At 44.9% G+C, this 22,445-nt stretch overlaps 1 protein-coding gene and 1 long non-coding RNA gene across 6 annotated transcripts in view; one reads left to right on the top strand and one right to left on the bottom strand.

Annotated features, from left to right (window-relative positions):
- Nucleotides 1-22,445, bottom strand: part of FGFRL1 (fibroblast growth factor receptor like 1) — a 163,541-nt gene that overhangs the window by 101,947 nt on the left and 39,149 nt on the right. The window lies entirely within an intron of this gene.
- Nucleotides 1-22,445, top strand: part of LOC119700763 — a 42,339-nt gene extending 19,894 nt beyond the window's left edge. Inside the window, exon 2 of the long non-coding RNA XR_005256874.1 lies at nucleotides 1-22,445. This exon is cut by the window's left edge and continues 9,412 nt beyond it. This is a non-coding gene — a long non-coding RNA (uncharacterized LOC119700763).

Here is a 22,445-nt window from a genome sequence, read left to right as displayed (position 1 = left end):
GCTTCACACACTACTGAGATGCTGCCCCTTCCAGGGAGGAACACTCGAGCTGTCCCACTGCCCTGAGGAATGGCACATGGCAATTCAGACAGAGGAGCAGAAAAGAATTCCACATTCAGCTGAAGCTATAGAAAGGAATTTAAGCGCACAGAATAGAGATTGTTTAGGCTGGAGCACATCCAGCACAGAGGAGGTATAGTGATCTGGTGTTTCAAATACAGAAGTTAAGGCAAAACAATAAAAAAGTGCTGGTTCAAACTATCCAAAACCCAAAATTTAGGGAAGAAGGGGAAACACCATCTTGAAGATGAACAATTTAATTCCTTACACTTCAGTTGTGCATGGAAAATTTTCTAGATGTTCCTTCTCACCATTCCCTTCAGGAATAAAAGAACCAGGAGTAATAATACTTCGCATAGCTGCCTGTTCACATAAGGATGACACAGGATATATTATGAATTAAAGGCTTCAAAAAGCTTTGTCTAGTGGTCTCACACATACCAGAGACAGGAAAATACCAGGTTCATCTACATAACACATCGACTGCTGCCAGGATCCCTGCTGGCATCTCTGCCTCATTTCACATTAGCTGCACTGCACATATAAGGCAGCCTTTGGGGAGAGAGACTTGCCCAAGGCTGCCCTGTGAGTCTGTAGCAGCAGCATCAGGAATCCACTTTTGACTCCCAGTGCTCTACTGTGACAAGCAGGTGATGCCTACCCACTCCAGGACAAATCCCCTCCTGTGAAACCATGGCCTTGCATGAGGAGCTCAGCAGGCTCCAGAGTACTATGTCAAAAGATGCTCAAAGATTTTCCAGTAAAATTTTCTTTTGTGAAAGACAGAAAGGGAAACCATTGATTTATGGAGCAGCAGCACAGCAGGTCATGGTAATAAAACTGGGAAAATCCATCTCTTTAAGAAGTTAGGGACGTGGTGACATGACATGAAGTCATGGGGGCACACACCAAATGTCAGCTGCAGCTCTAAGGGTTACAGCAAGGACTGGAACCGACTCAGCGTCAGGAGTTCAGCCTGTGGATGTGCTCATGATGACACATCTGCAAAGAATGACAGTCACAGAACAATCTGGGTTGGAAAAGACCTTTAAGATCAGGTTCAACCATTAAACCAGCACTGTCAAGTCCACCACTAAAAACACGTGCCTACATGCCTCATCTGCACATCTTTTAAATCTACTCAGGTACAGCAAAGAGAAGCAGCCTTGACAATATTACTTCAAATATCCCCCCAGTACAGGAGTATGAAAGAAATACAACTGTGCCATGAGAGGTTTTACCTGGCACACAGACTAGCACTAGCATGAGCCTCTCTGCAGAACAATTAGCAGAAAGCACCAATCTTATAAAGCTTCTTTCTTTTTTCCAGTTCATTTAGCCTGAAGTAGAGCAATCAAGATTCTTCTGGCAGGATATCACATTCTCAATCTGTAACCACTTAAAGGAAGAGGACAACTATTGCAGAGAGATGTCCCAGGAGAAGAAATCATTGTACAAGTGAAAGGGATTTCTTTGGACTGACTTTCAAAATAATGTGAAGCTGTCTTTTCTCTTTTCCTTTCTTTTCCTTTCTTTTCTTTTCCTTTCATTTCTTTGCTTTTCTTTTATCTTTTATTTTTTCTTCTCTTATCTTTTAATCACTTCCCCCCCACCCAGTACTGTACTGCAAACCTTTCTTTTTCTAGTCAGCAGTTGTTCACAAACCTAATCTTCTGTGGTTTCAATAAAATAAGTAAGGCAGATAATCATGTACTGTGAGAAGGAAGGGGGTGACTCCATGGCCATACAATCTCCAGGCACTTTTTTTCCCAGAGGGAAGTGGAAAGAGCAAAATGAAAATACTCAGACTTAAGAGATGAGAAAAGGAGGAAGATGTGGCATGCTGTGTAAAGAAGACTTCCAGTGGCTCTACAAACTGCCAAGAGCTAAGTCTATTCTCTTATTTGTATGTATTTTAGGGTGCTTTCAGCACCCACAGAACTCACATCACTGACAGCAGAGGGGAAAGTGCATCTGTACAGAGATTGTGCATTTCCTGGCATGACAGGGATTGTGTCCTCAGGTATGACAGAGGAGGAGGATACAGAGTTCAGCCCTGTCTGGCTTAAGGGTTGCACAACACACAGGACAGCAGAACTCCAGACCCACATGGCATTGCAGAAAAAGGCTGTGGGATAAATCATGGCTAAACAGGTAAGGAAAATAGGTGCCAGCTCTGGTTTGGGAGGTGCATTGGACTGAGGCCACCAGCGCTGCTGCTGTTTTGGAACAAGAAACCCTCTATTTTCACCCTTGAGCAAGAGCCAGGTTGGACCAAAGGGCAGCAGTCTGACCTGGAAGGAACTTTGTGCAGCAGCCTTGAGGCAAAGCAGCCCACACAAGCCACGGGACCCAGGATTTCATACAGAAGTGACTCTGTCCCTCTGCTCCTGTGCGAACACGCTGCTCATGGTGAGTAAGCCTGTGTCATCCTGCAAGCCCAGGGTGTTAGGAACACACCCAGCTCCAAAACCCAGTGGATGGTGAACATTTGCAATGCCAAAACTGCAGCACAGGGCTGTGCACAAAACCACCTGCCTGCAGGACACGGTGGAGATGTGGTGGTAAGGGCTTCTGCACAGATGAGCAGCTAGAATGTGTGCCTTGGAGAACCTCTGGCTGGTGTTCAAGGAAAGAAACCAAGCCTGGCAGAGAGTGTACCTTCTCTCTCCCACCCTCCCAGCACCTTTAGGAAGGTACACTGTGCTCTGGCTGCTGCTGATGCACCTCTGCTGATACAGCCCTGCTGCTGCCTGCACAGGCTGAGTGCTCCTGCTGATCTCCCCACTCAACTCCTCTGACCCTGGAAATCCCAGCAAGCCATCCAGGCTGTGCTACAATAGAGTGACTGGTGCTGGAAATGAAGGCAAAGTGGAAAGGGCAGAGGCAAAAAAGGATGTTTAAACAATGCAACAAATGAGTGAAGATTCTCAAAATTATTTAAAATCCACTTTTATAATTAAAAAATATGATTGCAAAGCTTAGCATCTTGCAATCAGTTCCTCTGCATATGTATATACACACACATGAACAGCATGTAAAAATGCTGCATTTTATCACATCCCTTTGCAGATCAGGACATGACATCAACCTACACACAAAAAATCCACGTGTGTGTATTGCCATATATTTCACGAAAGTAGAGCTTTAGCACTGAAATTTTCAGTATTACTGAAATGTGTGATGTTACTCCACAACCACGAGGGCTCCCTCTCTGTATCATGAAATACATGGCTATTTTAGCACATGCAGAGCCTACTTTCTGCAACAGCATGACATCACCAGCCCCACATTCAGAAAATAATCACGGCCTTGTCTGCCCTGCAAAAACTGACCCCATAATTCAAAAAAAACCAGTGCAGTTCAGCCAGTAGCAGCAAGAGCAGTGCTCTAATGCAATACTGGACTCAGCTGTTTTCAGTGTTGGATCATCTCATCCTGTTCAGAATGGTGTAAGAAAAACCATGTGGAAAAGCTCCCACACCCCAAAAACCCCTTGCCATAGTCTAATTGCAGCAGCCATGAATAAAGTGAGGAGAAAATGGTTTCATAGTCCTTGGATATTTTTGTGAAATGTCAAAAGAAAAATTCTATTACAAAGAGGACTAACAAAAAATAATGAAAGAACCTCAGCATTTTCTTAAAACTTTAATCTGTGAACATTTTTCTATCTGGTCAGTTTTTCTAGCAGCAGTTTGGGAGTGTTTCATTTCAATCCTGGCAGCTGCTATTCATTTTTTATCTTTTCAAGCTTTTTCGTAAAAAAGTAACCTAAATTGTAGATCAAACCCAAACTATGCCAAATCAGACAGTCTTACATTTCATTTGAAGAAAGTAAATGGCAATCACAACCTCCCTGGGAGACAATTTTATTCCTACCATTCTTTATTTGTACAACAATTAGCCTTTTTCTGATCCAAGATAAAGTCCCCCAGGCACAGTTGTGAAACATGATAATAGCCGAGTGCTGGGTTTTTTTAAATGAACCTGATGAATGACCAAAATCAATCATTCCCTCAAAATTTTAGCTATGATGAGCTGGCATCTTGCACCCTGGAAGTGTTACCTCCAAAAATCCTCAGCTAGACCCAAGGGTGATATAGGAGCATCCTCAACTTCCATGTCTCACAGCAGTTCATGGGTGTTATGTCATTCCATGGTGCCTCTGCAGCTGTGCACTGGAACAGCCACTAGCTGCTCTTCTTAAACACAGAATATGTAAGATTTCATGCACATCAGACTTTAAAAAGCACAAATAACCCCTTCTCCTACATGATAATGTCAACGAGAAAGGAAATTACCAGAATTCTTTCATGCCCAGAGCCAGTGAGCTGTAACACAGGGCAGCACAGCAGCTCCCCACATCAGCCAGCGAGGAAAAAACACACTGAGACCTCGTGCCAGATGCATCTTCTCATTCCACTGGCATGCAGGGATGGATGAACATGTCAGTAATACACCTCTTCCCTCTGGTAAGGCCCTATCCCTCAATTCCCTTCCAGGGAAAGTGAAACCACAGCAAAGTGACCTCCCTTGTGAGGCACCTGGGAGGCTGCCCTGTGCAGAGTTATCTGTGTGGCCGCTAAGATCTTCCATTCCTCTGCACAGATTGCTTCTGGCATCCAGACTGAAGTAGAGAGAGAAGCACTTGTTCCTGGAATTCCCTAAATTTCATTACCAACCACCAAGGGCTTAGCCAGGGCCAAGCTCTGTGGCTGCTGCACAGCCACACTTTTATTTTGGGGTGATAAAGGACCATTCACTACTGCCAGGGAGCCTTGAGGGGTGGGATGTGGGTGAGCGGGTGCCTCCACAAACCAGACACTGAACCAGACTCATGCAAACAGCTGAGACACGCAGTGCCACAGCACTTGTCCTGCTCCTGCAGTGCTTAACCTATGTCAGCTGCTGCCGGAGCCATCTCCTCCAAGACCTGGCAGTGGCAGATGCACAATTCAGTCTGGGGAGGCATGGGACCTGCTCTCCCTTCCCACCTCGCTTCCACATATGTCCACCTTCCTGCTGCTGGATTATGTCAGCTCAAAACTTTCTCTGGGGAGGAGGTACAACAGCTGGTTCTCTCCAAACCATCTCACCCAATTAAAGAAAACTCTGCAATCAATGCTTGCATGCTTTTATTGTTGATGGGGGCACAGGGCAGAGGAGGAGCAGCCTCACCCTCCCTCGGCTGTGCTGACTAAAAAATTCCTGAAAAAAGGCAACTGAACAAGAAGGTGACACTTGTAGCCCTTAGTTTACAAGAACAGAGACAAACTGGTAATATTAGGGCTTACAAAAAACCATCCAAGATGCCAACTGTGCTCTGTTCACCCTGAGTTAATAGTATCAGTATGTTTTCATGTAGTCACAGCTTCTGGAGTCATGGGATAACACAAAAGGATGAACCTTAAGGAATTTTTTCAGCTGTTGTGGTGACAAGCTTGTGGAAAGGAAAATTTGAATGCTTAGCCAGAAAACAAGTAACCAGTGCCTAAATGTGAATTTTTAAATACTTTAATATCCTCTTGAGTATTGGAGACTGAGTCACGGTTCTGGGAAGGGTAACATTACAGCTTTATGGTCTGCTGCAAGACTTGGCTAGGATGAAATCAGGTTTTCTGTAATAATTTGGAGCCTCTATTCCCCCTGTGGAGGGGATGGTCCTCAGCAAGTAGCAGAAGATGCCTGCCTATTAAATGCACATTAAATTAATAGAATTAACTGCTTCACAGTCTTCACAGATCAGGACAAGACAATTTAAATGCCTGTGCAGATTTAGGCATCTATTATTAAACACTTGAGTTTGAAGGCTTGGCCCCAACTCCTTAATGTTATTTCTTCCATATCACTTAGGTCTAAATTTAAATCTCTATCTCAACCACAGTGTCCCAAAATTATTCTAGTGCCTGTAAAGTAGCCTGAAATTGAATGAGATGAGCAGTGGAAGAAGGATTTTGCACCAGGGGCATAACATGGTAATATCAGAAGAGCAATTCTGAACAATTCTTAGGCAATCCCAAGCAAGACACAGCCCCTGCAGTATGAATCTGAGATCAACAAATCAGCACTTGGGCAGGTCAGGGCTTTAGTGGCTAAAGCTGCACAGATCACTTGAAGACAATATGTCAACTGTACTTTTCACTGTCTCCTGACCCTCCACCCTCTCTTCTCCTCCCAAAACATAAGCAAGCAACACTTCTGGAGGAACTCAGAAAATAATTTTCTGATCTTCACAAAGCAAAGTATGACATGCTGAGGACATGGCAGGGATTCCCCTTCCTCCCTGAGCCACTTCACCCACAGATCTGCACAGCCCAGGCTCCAGTGGCTCCAAGTGAAGTGTTCTCTGTACTATTGTTCACTGTAAGAGTCAGCTCAGCAACCCTCATGCCCATCAGCTTTTTACCAGGACCCTACACCTTTGGATAGACCCCCCTATCACCATCCCACACAAAAGCCCCCCTTCTCTTGGAACAGAACCCTCAATTCTGCATCCCGACTGCCTGCTCCTGCTGTAGCCCCCTACACAGCATTCACATAATCCTTGTTATTTATTAACAGAGCCATATATTTCCTGCCAAGTACGTTTCCCCTTCACACAGCTCATGGGGCCATTCAGCTCTTTGCCAAGCAGACCTTTCAAACACAGAGTGTTAAAAGTAAAAGGGCCCTTGTAGTTGTGCAGTGTTGTGAGGAGAAATGTTTCTTCCCTGGCACGGGTTGTACCCCAGGTACAGCTCCAGCCTTACTCATGGGGAGCATAGGGATATTGCTGCTATTATCCCAGGGCACAGGGAGCAGGGTAGGGACACAGGTCCATTCCCAGGAGGACAACTTGATGGCCTGGATGTGGCAGGGCACAGTCCATCCTTATCAGTTGGGAGACAACAGGGATTTAGACCTTGGCTCATCACACTGGATGATTCTTGATTTTGCAGGAGACATTGCTCAGCTCTGAGGAGTCCCTGCTCTTGGATCTAAAATGGCTCTGGAGGAAAGGCCACAAGCTGGCATGAAGTGCTCCACAAAACTCAAAACTCCAGGCACTGCTCACCTGTAAGCCCTCACACAACAGCAGCTCAGCCCTTGCAGAAAGGGATTCCTTCCCCATAAAACTCTCCAGTAAAAATCAACAACCTAAAAAGCCCTTACAGACACAGGAACCTCAGCAGGACCCACCAGGCTGCTTCCATTGCGCATGGAGAGCAGGAGGCAAACGGCACTTTGATTATCAGTCATCTTATTAGGCTTGCAATCAGGAGCAGGGAGGGGCTTTTCAGTAGCACTGGATGGCCTGGCAAGCACCACTGGTGCTGAAAGATGAAGGGACTTTTGCTCCCCAGCCAGCCAGCAACTTCAAAGCCTTTTTCATTCACTTGCTGTTACGGCAGTACACACACACACACAACTGCTGTTAAGGTATCACCAGCCCTGGCGGAGGTCAGAGCTGCCTGACTCAGGCTACAACTGCAAACACAGGGCAGACAGCTTTCTGAAAGGGTTTTTATCTACACACAACTAATGCTCTGTGCCCAACAGAAATGCTGCAGAAAGGACCAGGAGAGATTTTGTGCAGCACGTTATGCAAGAGGTCGGGTGAGATTACAGTAAACCATTTCCAGCTGCCTGCATTTCAGTCAGAAGATGCCAATTTGAGGGGAAGTACAAATTTGGGATGAAATTATATCAAAATTGATCTACTGTAAAAAATGTTTTAGGTCTAGGATAGAAAGTCATGTTTCTCAGAACAGCCACAGTCCAGATCAGAAAAGTCTCATTGCAAGCCCTGTAATAAATCAGTGACAATAAGAGTTACATATGTTCTCACAGCTCCAATGCACACACAGATGCACCTGCACAGCTTTTCTCCCTTCATGCCCTGAGGAATATTTATTATAAAAATAATAATAAAGAGCTCCAAGAAGTGAGACTGGGAGAGCATCACCTCAAACTAACTTGGCTGGTGACAACCAGCTTCCCATCCACCCCAGTGATCTCCCTCCCACAGAAGAAGCTGGTGCACCTTTCTGTCTCTTTAAGATTTTTTCCTTGCCAAAACATCACCTAACTCCAAAATACAATGATAAAACTGGAAAGTTTTCTTGTGATAAGAGAATCCAAATGATCCCTTTTTCCTTTAGGATCTAAGAAAGATGTTTCTCACTTCCAAAAGTTTCAGGATCAAACTCTTTAGTGGCTTTTATAGGGGAGTTCCCTGCAGTATCAAGCCCCAGTTAAGGTATGATGCAACAGGTAAGTGCAAGTCTCCAAAGGAGAAAGGGTGAATTGTGAGGAAGAGCACTATTATAATTTTGTACCATGAGATTAACAGAATAAAAAAGCAAAACACGTTAAAACTCTTCTTAGGTCGGTTGTTGTTTGTTAGATTTTCCCTGAAGTACTAACAAGAAGAGAAATGAAGATACTTAGTCATGAGGTTTAAGCCCATGGTTCCCTTTAAAAAGAATATTCACTGTCCTCTGCTCTCAGCAGATTTTCGTTGAGCAATTGAAAGATGCTGGTTTCAAAGCCAGGACTCAGCCCGGTTAATTGTTACACCTCTTTGTGTTGCCTTTTCTTTCAACGAGAACCAGCTAAAGGTTTGCAGGAAGGAGCCTCGGGGCTGCAACAGATGTCATGAGCCACTTCCTACAAATTAGAAAAGGAAAGTAACCCCCTCAGGTTAATTATGGGGAGAGGCCACACACAGAGCTGTGTAATGAGCCTGTGGGATGGAGAGAAGGCAACTGCTTCATATTGGATTTCAAGAGACAGAGCATGAAATCCCTGGTGCTGACTACATGCTTTCACAGGGCCAGAGCAATGCCTCCTGCCCGGGGAGGACACAAGTCCTGCCGGCTGGGGCAGGCAGCAGAGGTAAGGGAGGAAAATGACATTGCTCAGCCACCCTCTGAGGACGGCTCTCCGCGTTCCTGCCCTCCCGAGGCTGCCACAGCAAAGGGGACTTTGCACCTGCCTCCCTATTTACACAGGTGCAAGGGAGTTAGAGAGCCATAGCCTAAGGACCAAAGTGTAAAGACAGGGACTTGGCTGACCTGGATGTTGTTGTTTTCCTGGTGGGATGAATAGGCCAAAGTCCTTTCATCTCTCTCTGCCTCATTTCCCCATCTATATAATGGAGATGGTGGTATTTATCTTTTTCTTTTTCTTTTCTTTCTTTTTTTTTTTTTTTTTTAATGAAGTGGCTATATTTTCACGAAAGGAAAGCACCAGAACAATCCTAGCTAACATCATTACCAAACAGCTCTGTAGCAGCACAGGTTATGCCTTTTTTCTCTCTTCTTTTCCACCACCCCCCACCCCAACAGGGTGGTGGGAGCACATCTCGCTTTATAAAGCTGTTTTCTTAGGTATTGAGTCACTTTTAAACGTCACAGATCTTGTTTAAAGTAAATTTGTGCAGCTAATCAATTGTAACTCGGCCTTGAATGTTAGCTGAAGAAATCAGCCCCACGTTTCCTTCCACGAAAATATACATTTATGGTCAGGTTAGCATGACCTGACAACAAAACCAGCAAGGACAAAAACAACCCTGAATGCGCCAGCTAGAGTGCTAAAAGATTTATTTTAGTGGGTGGGAAATAGCTTGATGTTTATTTAAACTATGATTTGCAGACAGGGCCAGGGGTTGTTTAAGTGACAGTTACTGGGTTCGTCTACAAAAAAGGAGAATCCTGGCAAAAAACTGAGCTAGAGCTTCACATGGGAAGGCATTGCTGTTACCAGAGGAGAGGTCACTGGGACCCAGGACACCCTGCACAGGCATAGCTGAACCTCCTACTGCCAGGATGGCCTCGAGTCCTGAAAAAGTAGGGGTAAGTAACTGTGGGCTTCAAGGAACTCATGCAGGGGCCAGGAGGAATGGAGAAGGTCAACATTTTCAGGGCAAGAGGGACACTTTGTTGACATTCCATTTTGTGGGGGAAAATAAAATGAAACATTTTGGGTTTGTTCCAGTGCAGAACAGTAGGGTATTTTTGGTCTCAGAAAAGCAATGGAAGATAAATCTGCCATCCTTTGGGCAGCCATAATAACAGCTCCTCCTGTAGCACCCTCCCAGTTGGGTGCACATCACCTCTGACACTTTTTTTGATTGTGCTAAAAAAGGAGGCTAAGAGGCAAAATTTGAATCATTTCAAATCTCTCATAAAGCATGACCAGTGCAGAATAATACACAGAGCCCTCGCTGACAAAAGCACTGAGCACTGCTTTGTGGCAGTGCATTTTCATCAACAGCTCTATCTTCCAAGTGCACAGGAGGATATTCACACTAAAAATGACTACTGGTCAATGAATGTTAGATGTCTTCCAATTTTTCCACACCCAGAAATCTGATCTCTGGACTTGAACTGACAGTTTGCATGTCATCTTACTTCCCACTTCTTCGAAAAGAAGGCATGCCAAATCCACCCTGGTTTCTACAGGTAGATTAGAGGCTAAGAAAAACTGGTTTTCTTGAGCAGGATTAGCTTAAGGTGCTTCTGAGATAATCTGTCTGCCTTCCAGGCACTCTCTAAATACTCAGAGGCACCCATTTGTCATCACTGCTGCATTATCCCTGCAAAATGCATCATCCTTGCATGATGGAGCTACCTGACCTGCAGGGTGGGAGTGTGCATGCCTCTTACCTTGCGTGTGTATCTACCAGGGAGGAAAAAAGCAATTTCTGGTCTGCCTAAAACAAGCTGAACACCAAGACTTAGATACCTCTCTGCTTAGATATTGCAAAGAGACACACTGTGTGATGATCACTCTGTCCCAACAGCCCAGGACAGCATAAGCTGAGTTTCAGGAATGTGGATGATAGATTCAGAAAATGACTGTTCAGCAGGGCTGAAGGAGCACTTTCAGTTTCTTGAAGCAGATATGAGGGGCACAAACACCACCTGGACAGTTATCAATGTCCTGTTAAGAGCAACAGGATGGCAAGCCAGCCTGGAAAACTAATAAAAACAGAAGTCCTGCTCATACTTGTACCAAATTTTCTTAGGCTCAAAGGGTTTCTCTAAGATTTGAACAAATAATAGGATCAGAGGGTTTTAAGATGTTCCCATCGACTCACATAAGGGGCTCAATCCAGCCCCCAGTGCAGCCAGTAAGTTTTTTGAAAAAGAAATCTCCAACTTAAATCCAGCTATTGTGATTTACACCAGCTGAGGATCTCTCACCCTGCCTGCAACGGGAACATGACCAGGCTGCTTGCCAGCACTTCTGGCTTTGCTGTAGTAGGAGTGACGTTCAGGTATGCGTGACCACTCACCATCAGATTTCTTTACAATGACAAGCTTTGAAGTCAGAGCACTTTGCTCTCCTTCCACAAACCATTTTCACTCAAAACAATAACTATTTAAATGGGAGCCTCACCAAAGCCATTTCAGATTTTTTTTTTTAACTTCTTTGTCAGTGGTAAAATATAGTTAAATCACATGCATCATGGGCTGGATTTCCCAGCACTAAACTACTTCCATTTACTTTCAGTGCTGGGAGAGAAGACACCAGTGACTTCACCCAATATTACACTGAAACCTAGAAAGAATAAAATCGAGCAAATGACTCTTTTTGCTGAAAATCTTGTAAAGCCCCTCCCTACAAAACCCACCAAAAGCTGTCTTTTCATAGCCAGCGGGGCTGCTAGAGGCTTGAATGTGATTTGTGGACCTCATCCTGCTTATTCAGAGCAAAAGATAACACCTGCGGGAAGCAGGCGAAAGGTTAAAACCTGGTACCTCTGTGTTTTCCTAAGTGCAGAGCTTGGCACCAGAACAGAGCCTGGGAACAATGGCAGGAGCATTGTGCCTGTTTTCTTTTCCCTTAAAGTAACATTTTTGCTGCAGTGTCATCTTTCTGCTCAGCCAAGCAGGCGCTCTGGGTCAAATCAGCTGCGTGAGCCGTCAGCAGATTTTTCTGGCCCTCTCAAAAGATCTTCAGGCATTGTATTAAGAAGCCAAATCGGTGAGAAAACAGGAAAAAAAAAAAAAAAAGTGGACAGACTGCCCACACGTTTTACCGGTCAGGCGCTCGCATGACTGTGAAATAATCAGCATTCTTTTGGTGAAATGTAGCAGCTTTAAAGCAGCAATCTGGCTTCCCTCTCTGGAAAACAGCGTGCTTTCTCGAAAAAGCTAAACCCAGAGTATTACAGCCTGACAGCTTCAAAATTCCTCAGACCTCCCACAGGAATCGCTCACAAAAGAGCAGGCTGGATGTCATCCACCCATCCCAGGGCTGGATGTCAGGGAAACAGACCCTCTGATGGAAAACCCTAAGGGAAGGCATAATTTCCATTTACACCATCTTTTATGTTTTGGCTAAGCGGCTTGTTTATAATTGTTGGATTTAGGTGAGAAGGGCTTCACCTCTCCTTACAGTTCCTGTAATGCAGCTTTGGGGCCTGTTGGGTCACTTCCCAAACAGAGAAAGCAGGAGAAATTTTCCTAGAGTTCTTTCACTTGTCTTGGCAGGGATCCTGCAGCAGACACGGACACAAACAGCACAGAGGACAGTCCCACTTTCACAGCCCTTTGCACAAACCATACCCATTCTGGGAGCCACTATACACCAACTTTGCAGACAGACAAGAGGCACTGAACAAAATTCATCACTATTTGCCAGGATTTCCGTAAATCCATAAAAAAAAGAACCAGCATTTTTAAACTGAAGTGTCACTTTTAAAAAGATTTTTTTTAAAAAACACCTTTTCTATACAAAATTTCTTCAAGGGCTATTGCCAAACAAAAGAAATTGAGGAGTTACATATGGCACTTCCACATATAATAGCTACCACAAATCCCTGTGGTTGTGGCAAGAATCAACAGATTGCTTAAATTTATGACGACAAAAGTTTAATTGCTCATAATTTTGCCACACAGAACCATTTGGTCTAAGACTTTCCAATGCCTGGGACATATAACTCCATTCTTATGAGAGAAAAAAAATCGAACATCTAATTAGAAATTCTGTGATTTCGCATATTCACACATGAGCTGAATTAAGGCAGAAAAGGACATCTTCAATTCTCTGTTTTGCAACCTTACTAAATTGTTCCATTTGATTTTATGCATTTGTAAATTTATTTAATTTATTTAATGTGATGGTAAGTGAATGCTAATTCCAAGCACTTGGCAAGCAGAGCAGTTGACTCAATCATTGCTGCACATTAAGAAACAGATTATGGCCTTAATTTCTATTTGAATAATACTAGAGGAGTATCCTCCAAGCTTCCCTGCTGCCCCTTCTCATGTGAACTTCCTGCAGTCTGGACTATAGTGAAAGCCAGATAAAATCATTTCTAAAATGAGATGGAGGCCTGAAATGCAAATCAGGGGAAGAAGTCGTCAGAAAGGGGTCTTCATGCAGATTTGATAGGTTATCAGGTCTTTACCTGCCTGGTAATCAATCCTGGTGCCTGACCAGCTCCAGGGGATGGACCCAGGAGGAGCACAAAGGCTCTTTATTCCCTCTGCTCACGTTGGGACTCTGCTATAAAGCCTGGTTCGCTGGGAAGGGCAAGGTGGAGCTGGACATGGGGCCTATCAGGTGACGTTAATGTTCAGTCAAGATATGGACCTTGTGTTTGAACGAGACAGACAGTCTTTGAAGAACATAATCTGTGTTGCCAACAATGGCTGGAGTGAAAGGAGCTCGCTCTGGTTACCTCAGAGGATGGACTGGTAAAGCAAAGTTGGATTCTTATCAAGATGTTGGGTTTGGGTTTTTTTTTAATCATTGATTCATATGGTAATGGCTGTGAATACACAATGCAAGGTCTTCAAAGGGAGGAAACATAAGAAGGGTATAGTTTCACCCAGTTCACCTTAAGGTTCCACACTTTTGTCCTGTGTGATTTTTTTAAAATACATAAACCCTGCTATCCTTGCAGGGACAAACTCTATCCGTGTCTTTTCAGATTCCCTCCAATTCCAGTTGGATACAGGCTCGCCAGCAGCAGTGAGAAGCAGCAGCTCTCCTGGGGTGCTGTGTTTCTCAGATTGACCTTAGCTCTGTTTACCCTTGCTTCCAAAGTTTGGGCCAACATCTGCTAAATAAACAGCTGAGTGCTGAGGCGATGGGGACAGGGAGGAGGAGTTAAAAACAAATGGGATTGTGCTGAAATGAGAGAGTAGTGAGGCAAACTTGAGAGATTGTTGTGGGTCAGCACACAGAGGCAAATCCCTTTGAATCAACAGAAAACCTTCTTCTGACATCTCTGACCCAGTTTTCAAGCACGCAGAACAGAGCTATCCAAAGTTCATGTTTCCAGTTCAGACTGAAGCACTCTCCTAAATACCCAGACAAGCCACACAGTTCTTTCTTCTGTTTCATCTCCATTTCCAGCACACTGGAAATACCCAGGTACTTCAGCCATGCAAGTAGGAGAGTAGCTTATATTTAAGACAGCAAAATCTCTTTTCTCTTCCACCAAAATTCAAATTAATCATCCCAACAGCACCCAGCTGACAAGCATAGGGGATAGAAAGGTGTTTTCAAAGCTGATGGTGTGTTCATCCCAACACTTTACAGTTTAGAGCCTCACTACCACCAACCACGGCATTTCACAAGCCATCACAGCTCCTCCCTGATACAAGAGGGGTCTGACTGTCACACTCAGGACTTTAGGTCTGTGCATTGGCCTGCACAACATCCCTGGAACAGGCTGCCTAGGGAAGTGCTGGAATCACCATCCCTGGAAGTGTGCAAAAGGCATGTGGATGTGGGGCCATGGTTTAGTGGTGAACACAGCAGTGCTGGGTGAACAGCTGGACTCTGATCCTGGCTGTCTTTTACATCCATAACAATTCTATGGTTCTATCCTGTGCTTGTGCTTCCTCAGGTTTTTGGCAAGGGCACACTAAACAAAGCTCAGCACTCCTGGCAAATTGAGGATGCTCAGCACGGATCAGATGTGTAGGTATTGTCTCACATCTACAGCCTCCCTAATCTGAAGGTCCCTCCAGCTAGGCCACCATCCAGGCACTAATCCTCCCCTTATTTACCAGCAAAGTGCTCCTTAAATAACTGTATCCTCAGTATTCAGCATATGCCTTTAAAGCATCAGGATTAACATCCCTTAAAAAAAAATAAAAACTGGGTAATATGAGAGCAGATATTCCCATTATCCACATATCTACATATTGTTTAATCCCAACCAGCATGTGGTCCTGGTATTATCTCATGGCAGTATGTTCCAGAGCTTATCTGGAATAACTTTGCTTTTCATCACCTTCAAAGTTCCCTGAATATTTCCTTGTTTGTCTGTCAGGCTGCTTTTGGCTTTCTGGACAGCTCTGTTCATACTCAAGGCATCTGAGAAACAGATTCCAGCTACTCTAAGACACTGAAAAGAAAAAGAAGGCAAATGAGGCTCTCCTGGACAGCAAGCTATCCAATACACAGCATTAGTGAAACCAGCCCAGCGTCATCTGAGGTGAGCACAAGACCAACAAAACAATCTCTGTACCAAGCAGGGCTTTACAGCAGATCTTGAAGGCCTGAGCAATCCAAGATGGCTAATTAGCCAAGAAAATTAACCAAAAAAATGCAACATTTCTTAATCAAAGGTGCCAGCTAACCATGAATCTGCTTTTGGTATGAAAACTGATTGTCTGCACAAGAAAAGGTGATGCTGAGTTTGAACAAAGCATCATTGGCTCAAGACAGCCACACAGAGAAATTGGGTGGAACTCATTTTGTCTCACAGTACCTCACTGAGCCATGCTGGAAATTATCAGTGAGCATGAAGAGATGGGGACCAGTAAGGTGAACTGGTCAGTGCCTGGGCAGGAAACCAGCCAGACCAGTGAAAAAAGTCAACCTCTAGGACCTTCCCAAGCAGAGTTCTTCCAAAAGGACCCAGAGGGTAAACCTTGCTAAAGGAAATCACCAGCACTTTTGGCAGAGCATAACACAGTTTTTGAAGGCTGGAAGACTCTGTCGCAGGGTCCCCAACCCAGTCACCACTCCAGCAGCAGAGCTGGATGCCACATCTCTCCAGAGAAAACTGATTACAGGCAACCTGCCATTTTCCACTGGAAGTATTTCTATGAAGCATCATTATCCTTGTTTCACACCTGGGAAACTCATCCCCACGCTGGTGATGGCAAAGACAAAAGGGATTTCTCTCAGATCAGTCAGGAAAGAGACTGATTCACAAAGATTTAAGTGATAGTTTGTTAAGTGTCAGATGAGAACAGTAACCATCAGTCTTTCTCTCCCTATGGTTACACCCTTGAACTCCTCTGCAGGAATGGATCTCAGGTACATCAATCATACATTGGGATATTTAAGGGTTAAACTGGGATTACAAAGCATTTTCTCTGGTGATGGTAATGCATTCAAAATCTATTACAAATAAAATTTTTAAAATTACAAAGGAAGCTCTACTGATAACTGTCACAGTGAAAACTCCCTGAACTACATTTGCAATCAAAAGCAGCAAAATAGAAATATAAGCCTGTTCAGTTCACCTTTAAAAGAAGAAAACTAGAAGAAGGAGGGAGCTGAAATCTGTGTCACTCGATAGCTCCTGGCAAACTCTTCCTGGCTTTATGGTTATGCTTCTAAATCCTCTCAATTTAATGGTGTAGGTTTCCCTATTTTTAGATCACAAATTAAGGCAGCTCTGCTTTTTCCCCTGCATTATTTTCTAACCAGACCACGGTTATTAAACTTAGCAGGCAAAGAAATGAGAGCGCCCTTTAAATTAAAAAAAAAACCAAAAAACCACCGTACAAGCAGCATAACCACATGGCTGGAGAAAGAAAATCACTCCCAGGGGCTGACAGCCCTCTTGAGCCTCCACTTCAGTGGCCCACGAGGCAGCTCTGCCGCTGGGACTCCCGAGGCCCCAGAGGTGCCAGGACATTTGGCGACCAACGGAGGAGCTGCCTTGGCACAAGGCTCCCTCCAGCACAGGTCACCCACAGGTCTGCAGCGAGTGTCAGCCCACAACACTTGGGCTGGACTGAGACCAAGCAACCCCCAGTTTAATGCAATAATCGGGGGGAATTTGGCACCTTGCTGCCTCCTCTCTGCCCGGCTGCAGCAGGGCTAGGGGCGTCTGCACCGGGAGGGCACGCTGTCCTCCAGATTGTTTTGAAACAACAAGAAAAAAGCTTATCATAATCCTCCTGGCAATTAGAGCCTGGCTGGCTGCAAAGTGCAATGCATTTATCAAAACCTCCTTTGAAGGCGCTGAGGGAAGTGAATTTGAAGCTGTTGGGGACTGCAGGAGTAAGAGAGCCCAGCTGCTCCCGGGGAGCCTGAACTGAGGCGAGGGGACAGAGGGAGGAGGGAGAATTTCCTTGTCTGGGACATGCACGTTTTCCATCAGCCTGTGTGTGTGAGGATAAATAACATTTTATCTCTCTCCCCGTGTCTCTTGAAAGCTCAGCCGATTACAGCTGGCACGCTTAGGGGGCTCTTCCTGCAAACTTTGCCAAAAAATTAACCACTCCTGGAGCCATAAATCATCCCAAACCAGGTTTCTTCTGCCCTCATCCCCATCAATGTGAGAAAAACCCAAACTTTAAAAAAAAAAAAAAAAAAAAAGTTGCCAGTTTCATGAATGTTAGGAGGCCAAAACTGGCATCTTTTGCCTTTTTTAAACCAAGCATCAGCATGAGCTTCCCAGAGGCAATTCATACACAGCAACATGTTGAAGGGGCTCACCTGCCCATGCCATACAGTGAGGCCCTGGTTCAGCAGCATGAGGCAGGATTAAAACAGAGTAGTCTTGTAAAAATCATCAAAAGTAACAGGCTGCAGCACAGTTCCCAGAACCTCTTCCAGCACAGACGGGGTACTGGCATCTGATTAAATTCTCTAGACCCCTTTAATTTCCAACCTAGTGCCCACTGCTCTCTCTGTAGCTCTACAGACCTCTGGACATGTTTTCCCCCCATCCCTGCTATTCACAATTACAAGTCTCCTTAGAGAGCAGGGGGAGGAAAATTGCTCATGATGCTCTCTCTTCTCATCTGCTTCTGTCCAGAGTGGGCATGCAACCCCTGGCCACAGGACAGCCTCCTTCTCTTGGAGCAAGACCGTCTTCCCTCTAAGCACAAACCAAATCCCAGGATTTTTATGCTGTAATGTAAGTTCTGTCCCTCCAGCAGGTAGAGAGGTGGTTCAGGACACGAAATTCCTGCTTTACTGGGAAGGAGCTGAGTCCAGCCCATGGCGCAGCCACTCAAAACTGCTACAGCTCTTTGCAGAAGCTTGTTGCCATACCCAAGCCCTCAGCACAAAAAAGGGCAGCAGAATGGGGAGTGAAAGCCATGGGAGAATGGGAATAAGCAGATGGGAAGGTAAAGATGCATTAAAGATTAATTAAATAGTCCTGAGCAAACTGTCTGCACAGAGCAGGACCCCTGTGTCATCTCCCTGCATCTCCACATCCCCTTCCAAAACAGCCTTCCTCCTCTGCAAGGATTTGTTCATCCAAAACCACGGAACAATCGTTGCCTTGAGTATTATTTTAATCATTCCCAAATGCCTTTCCCTTGGAGGATTCCTGCTGAGATCCCAAGCTGAGTTCTCCACCAGAGTAAATCAGCCCAGCTACTGTAACTGGGCTGCTGATTTAAATCTCCTAGAGACCCACCCTCCTCCCAGCCAACTCCACTCCCCGCGCTCACCCCTGCACAAACCTCGTCTAAAAATCTCCTGGCGAAACCTTGCTGTGCATCCTCCCCTACACAGGGCTATTCTTGGGATTTAAGGAATGTGGACATGATGTTGCTATGAAAAGGGGCACTGTACTGAATTCATACACGGGGAGGTTGCAGGGATGAGAGCCGGGTGTAGTGGCCTTACATCTGTGACAATGTTACAGGGATGACAACGGCAAAAAAACTTTGATCAGTCCCAGAGTACAAACGCAGGTTTATATCCTTGCCATCTGGCACGGTATCATGTTAAGAGCTGAGCAGACAACAGTGGCTGCTGCTACACAGTGTACTAAATACCAATAAAAGCTGAATGGATCTGCAATAGAGCACACTTTAGAAATGGCTGTGAAAGGAAAATCTAGGCCACTAAGTGCTGTTAAAAACAATGTCCTTATATTTTTTTTTCCCTTTGCCTTACTATTCTCCTCTGACTTGCTTCTGCTCTTGGGATTCCTCTTCCCTCCGTTTTCCCAGCGCCGGTGGCTGCTCAGAGAGCTATCAAGTGAAATGCTGAACCTAAACTAAAGTTTGTGTTCATTTAACAAGCACTAAATATCGGTCAGGAGGGGCAGACTGGCAGCTGCCCTCACAGCTGAGGCCAATCCCCCTCCATAAATGGGGAAGCCCAGCATCCCCACGAATGGAGGAGGTGGCTGCAATATCCTCTTTCCTGCTTCTTCCTTCCCTACTCAGCACAAAGACATACAAGACACAGATTGACCCAGAGACCCATGGATAAAACCCTGGACTAGTGTAATCATTGGCTTTTGCACTGCTGCAGAGCTTCTTCAGCACAATCTGCTCCTGTCATTCCCTGGGCCTTACCCAGAGCAGCTACAAACTCCCAGCTATTATCAATCCACCACTGCTCAGTGGTGAACACTGCTCTGCAAACGTCTCAAATGCAGATGTCTCAGCTCAAATGCCTTTTACTAGAAACTAAGTGACACACTCTGCCCTGCACATGCCAAAAGCTCAGACACTTACAGGAGTGCCTTACACATTGATATTTAGGCTGCCAAGAGACTGACTGCCCCTCTTTTGGGCATCAGGGGGAACAAAACCTTATTTCACTCATGAGCTCACCATAGCTCAAGGATATTTGCCCATGTTAGCAGCAAAGACAGCAAGAGACTGGTTCCCAGAAATCAGTTTCAACACCAAGACCACCACTCCCGCTATTTAACCTCACAGGCCACAAACCTCAATCCAAAACATCTTTCTTCACACCAAGCTGTATAAAATATCTCAGCCACTGAATCATCACACAGACAGACACAACACAGAAATGCCAAGAGGGACTCTCCAGTGATGCACTGGAGAAAACACCGCGGACAATGGCACATTTTCTAAGGAACCCCATGGGAACTCATCTCTCGGTTTTGGTATGCATTTCCCATTGAATTAGTAAGAATATTAACCAGCAATTAGACAGAAGAAAAATTTAGCCTGGCACTTAGGTCTTATTGTTACTAAGCTTTCCTATCAGGAAATACGAGGGTCTCAGAAGGGAAGCAATGGAAATGATCACTCAAAACAACTGAACAGGCTGCTAGACTAGACACTACAGGCAGCAGTCCTGACCTGGCAGGAAAAGCCAATAGCCCTATTCTTCCTCTTTGGCATCTGTGATCCTACAATTGCTCAGTCATTTCCATAAATCCTTCAGCTCCTCTATTTGGTTTCATTATTTTATGGGCCTTATTCTCAAAAAGAACTCACTGCCCATCATTCAGGCCAGCTTTTCATCTTCAGTTGCAACTGTGATCTTCCCAAATGTGCTCAGCACCCAAAAGGCATCTTTGGAAAGTCCCAGGGGAGGTGGCAAGGACCTTGCCAAGACTCTGAAGCACTGAGTGCCTATTTCACGGCTGCCTAACTCTTCAATGGGAAGAAATGTTTGCACGATGCTCTTGTGGATGTTCACACTGTCAAAAGGGCTAGATACTGTTTTCCCAAAGTAACTTGACCCATTTAAAGAACTTCTCCAGGAAAGCCAGTTGAGTATCTCTGACATCTGCACTACCACAGACACTCTAGTATTAACCATCCCCTTTATCTCACTATATTTTTGCTGATAGCTGAACTATGCAGTGCAGTGGTTCTGGCATCCCAGCAATGGCTAGTTATCAGCAGCAAGAAAGCACGAGGTCTGGGAACTCATTGAAAACATTCAGAGGCGATACGTGAGGGACTGGGAGAGATTAGACAGGGTTTGCTGGGGCTCCAGGAATTCCTGCAATTCAGGGGTAACATGGCAGGATTTCTTTTTTCCATGGGACAGCAGCAAGCAGCAAGATGGAATTTCCATTTCCCTTTAAAGCTGTTTTCCCAAAACTGTCACAAATATACAGCTTCCCCTGGTTTTTCTCCACTGTTTCAACCACATGGGGTACCCAGGGCAAGTCCTTGGAGTAACAACCCTAAAGTACACTGGAGAGACTCAACGAGGCTCTCATTTCACCAGGAGCTAGACTTTGGAGCCTGACTGACAGCAGCCACAGCTGCCTGCCCTGCAATTCACCACTTAGAAAAGGCTAATTAGTATGAGGTAATTAGTTTCAGGCAAAGAATATTTGAAAAAATAATGTGTATGTAAGGTCAGCCATCCTACATTTTGTTCAACATACTTTATTCTTCTCTGCTGCTGAAAGAGATCCCAGAAAGATGATGTAAGACACCTAAACCAGGCAGCTGCTGGAGACTCAGAGAATTAAGTGTTAAACATACTAAAATGCCTAAAGATGCTACTTCAACCCTAAAGGCTTCTGATGTAACAAGCATATAAAATGTGGAAGTTTCATGGATGATGCTTATTATCTGAAAAGCTCATCTCTCTTTCCCAAACGCCTCCACACCTAGGTTCTCGCTTTTCCAGGGGAAAAAAATAAGGCAACACAGAAGTGATCCAGCAGAAGACTGAAGTGCTGACAATGAGGTCTGGCCAGAGCTGTGGCTGAAGTCATTTGCCACCGGGCTCCTGCCCGGTCATGGGGCAGCTGTGAAAACAAGGCCACTGGGAAAGCACCACGTGAAGCCAGAGTGGAAATACCAACACAACCCCAAAGCAATAGCAGCCAACCTCAACCACAGACACTACAGTGGCAGCTTTCTTGCATTGTTGTTGTTTTTCCCTAAAATAGCCTGTAAGATAAACAGGGGCAGTGATTAGCTAAGTGCCATCCTCTCTGATACGTGCTTGGCCATTATCTGCTCCTGACACCTAACATCTAATTGCAGTGCAACACCCCAGCAGGACAGCCTGTCCCAGAGGGACTGAACGGACTGACTGGGAGAGTTAAAAAAGCCAGGAAATGAAAAGGTTGCACTCCAGCAGGGTTAAGATGTCAGAATGGGGATTTCAACAGCAACAGTGTTGGCTACCAACAGGGGTTGGCTACCTCTCAGAAGCACACCCAGATTCCAAACTTGAGTCTGGTAAGGTTTCCCACCCACAAAAATAGCCACATGCTCCCTGTCAACAAGACCTGGGCTATTCCCTCTTTCCTTCCTGTTTATAACACATCTTCTGAAGGATGTCAGCAGAATAAACAGCTCTCTGTGCTCCAGAGACAGCCCCTGCCTCGCCAAGTGAAAAATCTCCACAGAAAAAACAAGAGAGGTGAGGAAGAATTATCACTCTCTTGCCACCTTTCTTTTTTTAACTGCTTTAAAAAAATAAAATTAAAAAAAAAA

Source organism: Motacilla alba, chromosome 4, assembly GCF_015832195.1.
Source record: "Motacilla alba alba isolate MOTALB_02 chromosome 4, Motacilla_alba_V1.0_pri, whole genome shotgun sequence".
NCBI lineage: Eukaryota > Metazoa > Chordata > Aves > Passeriformes > Motacillidae > Motacilla > Motacilla alba.
This window is presented reverse-complemented; position numbering and strand designations above follow the sequence as displayed.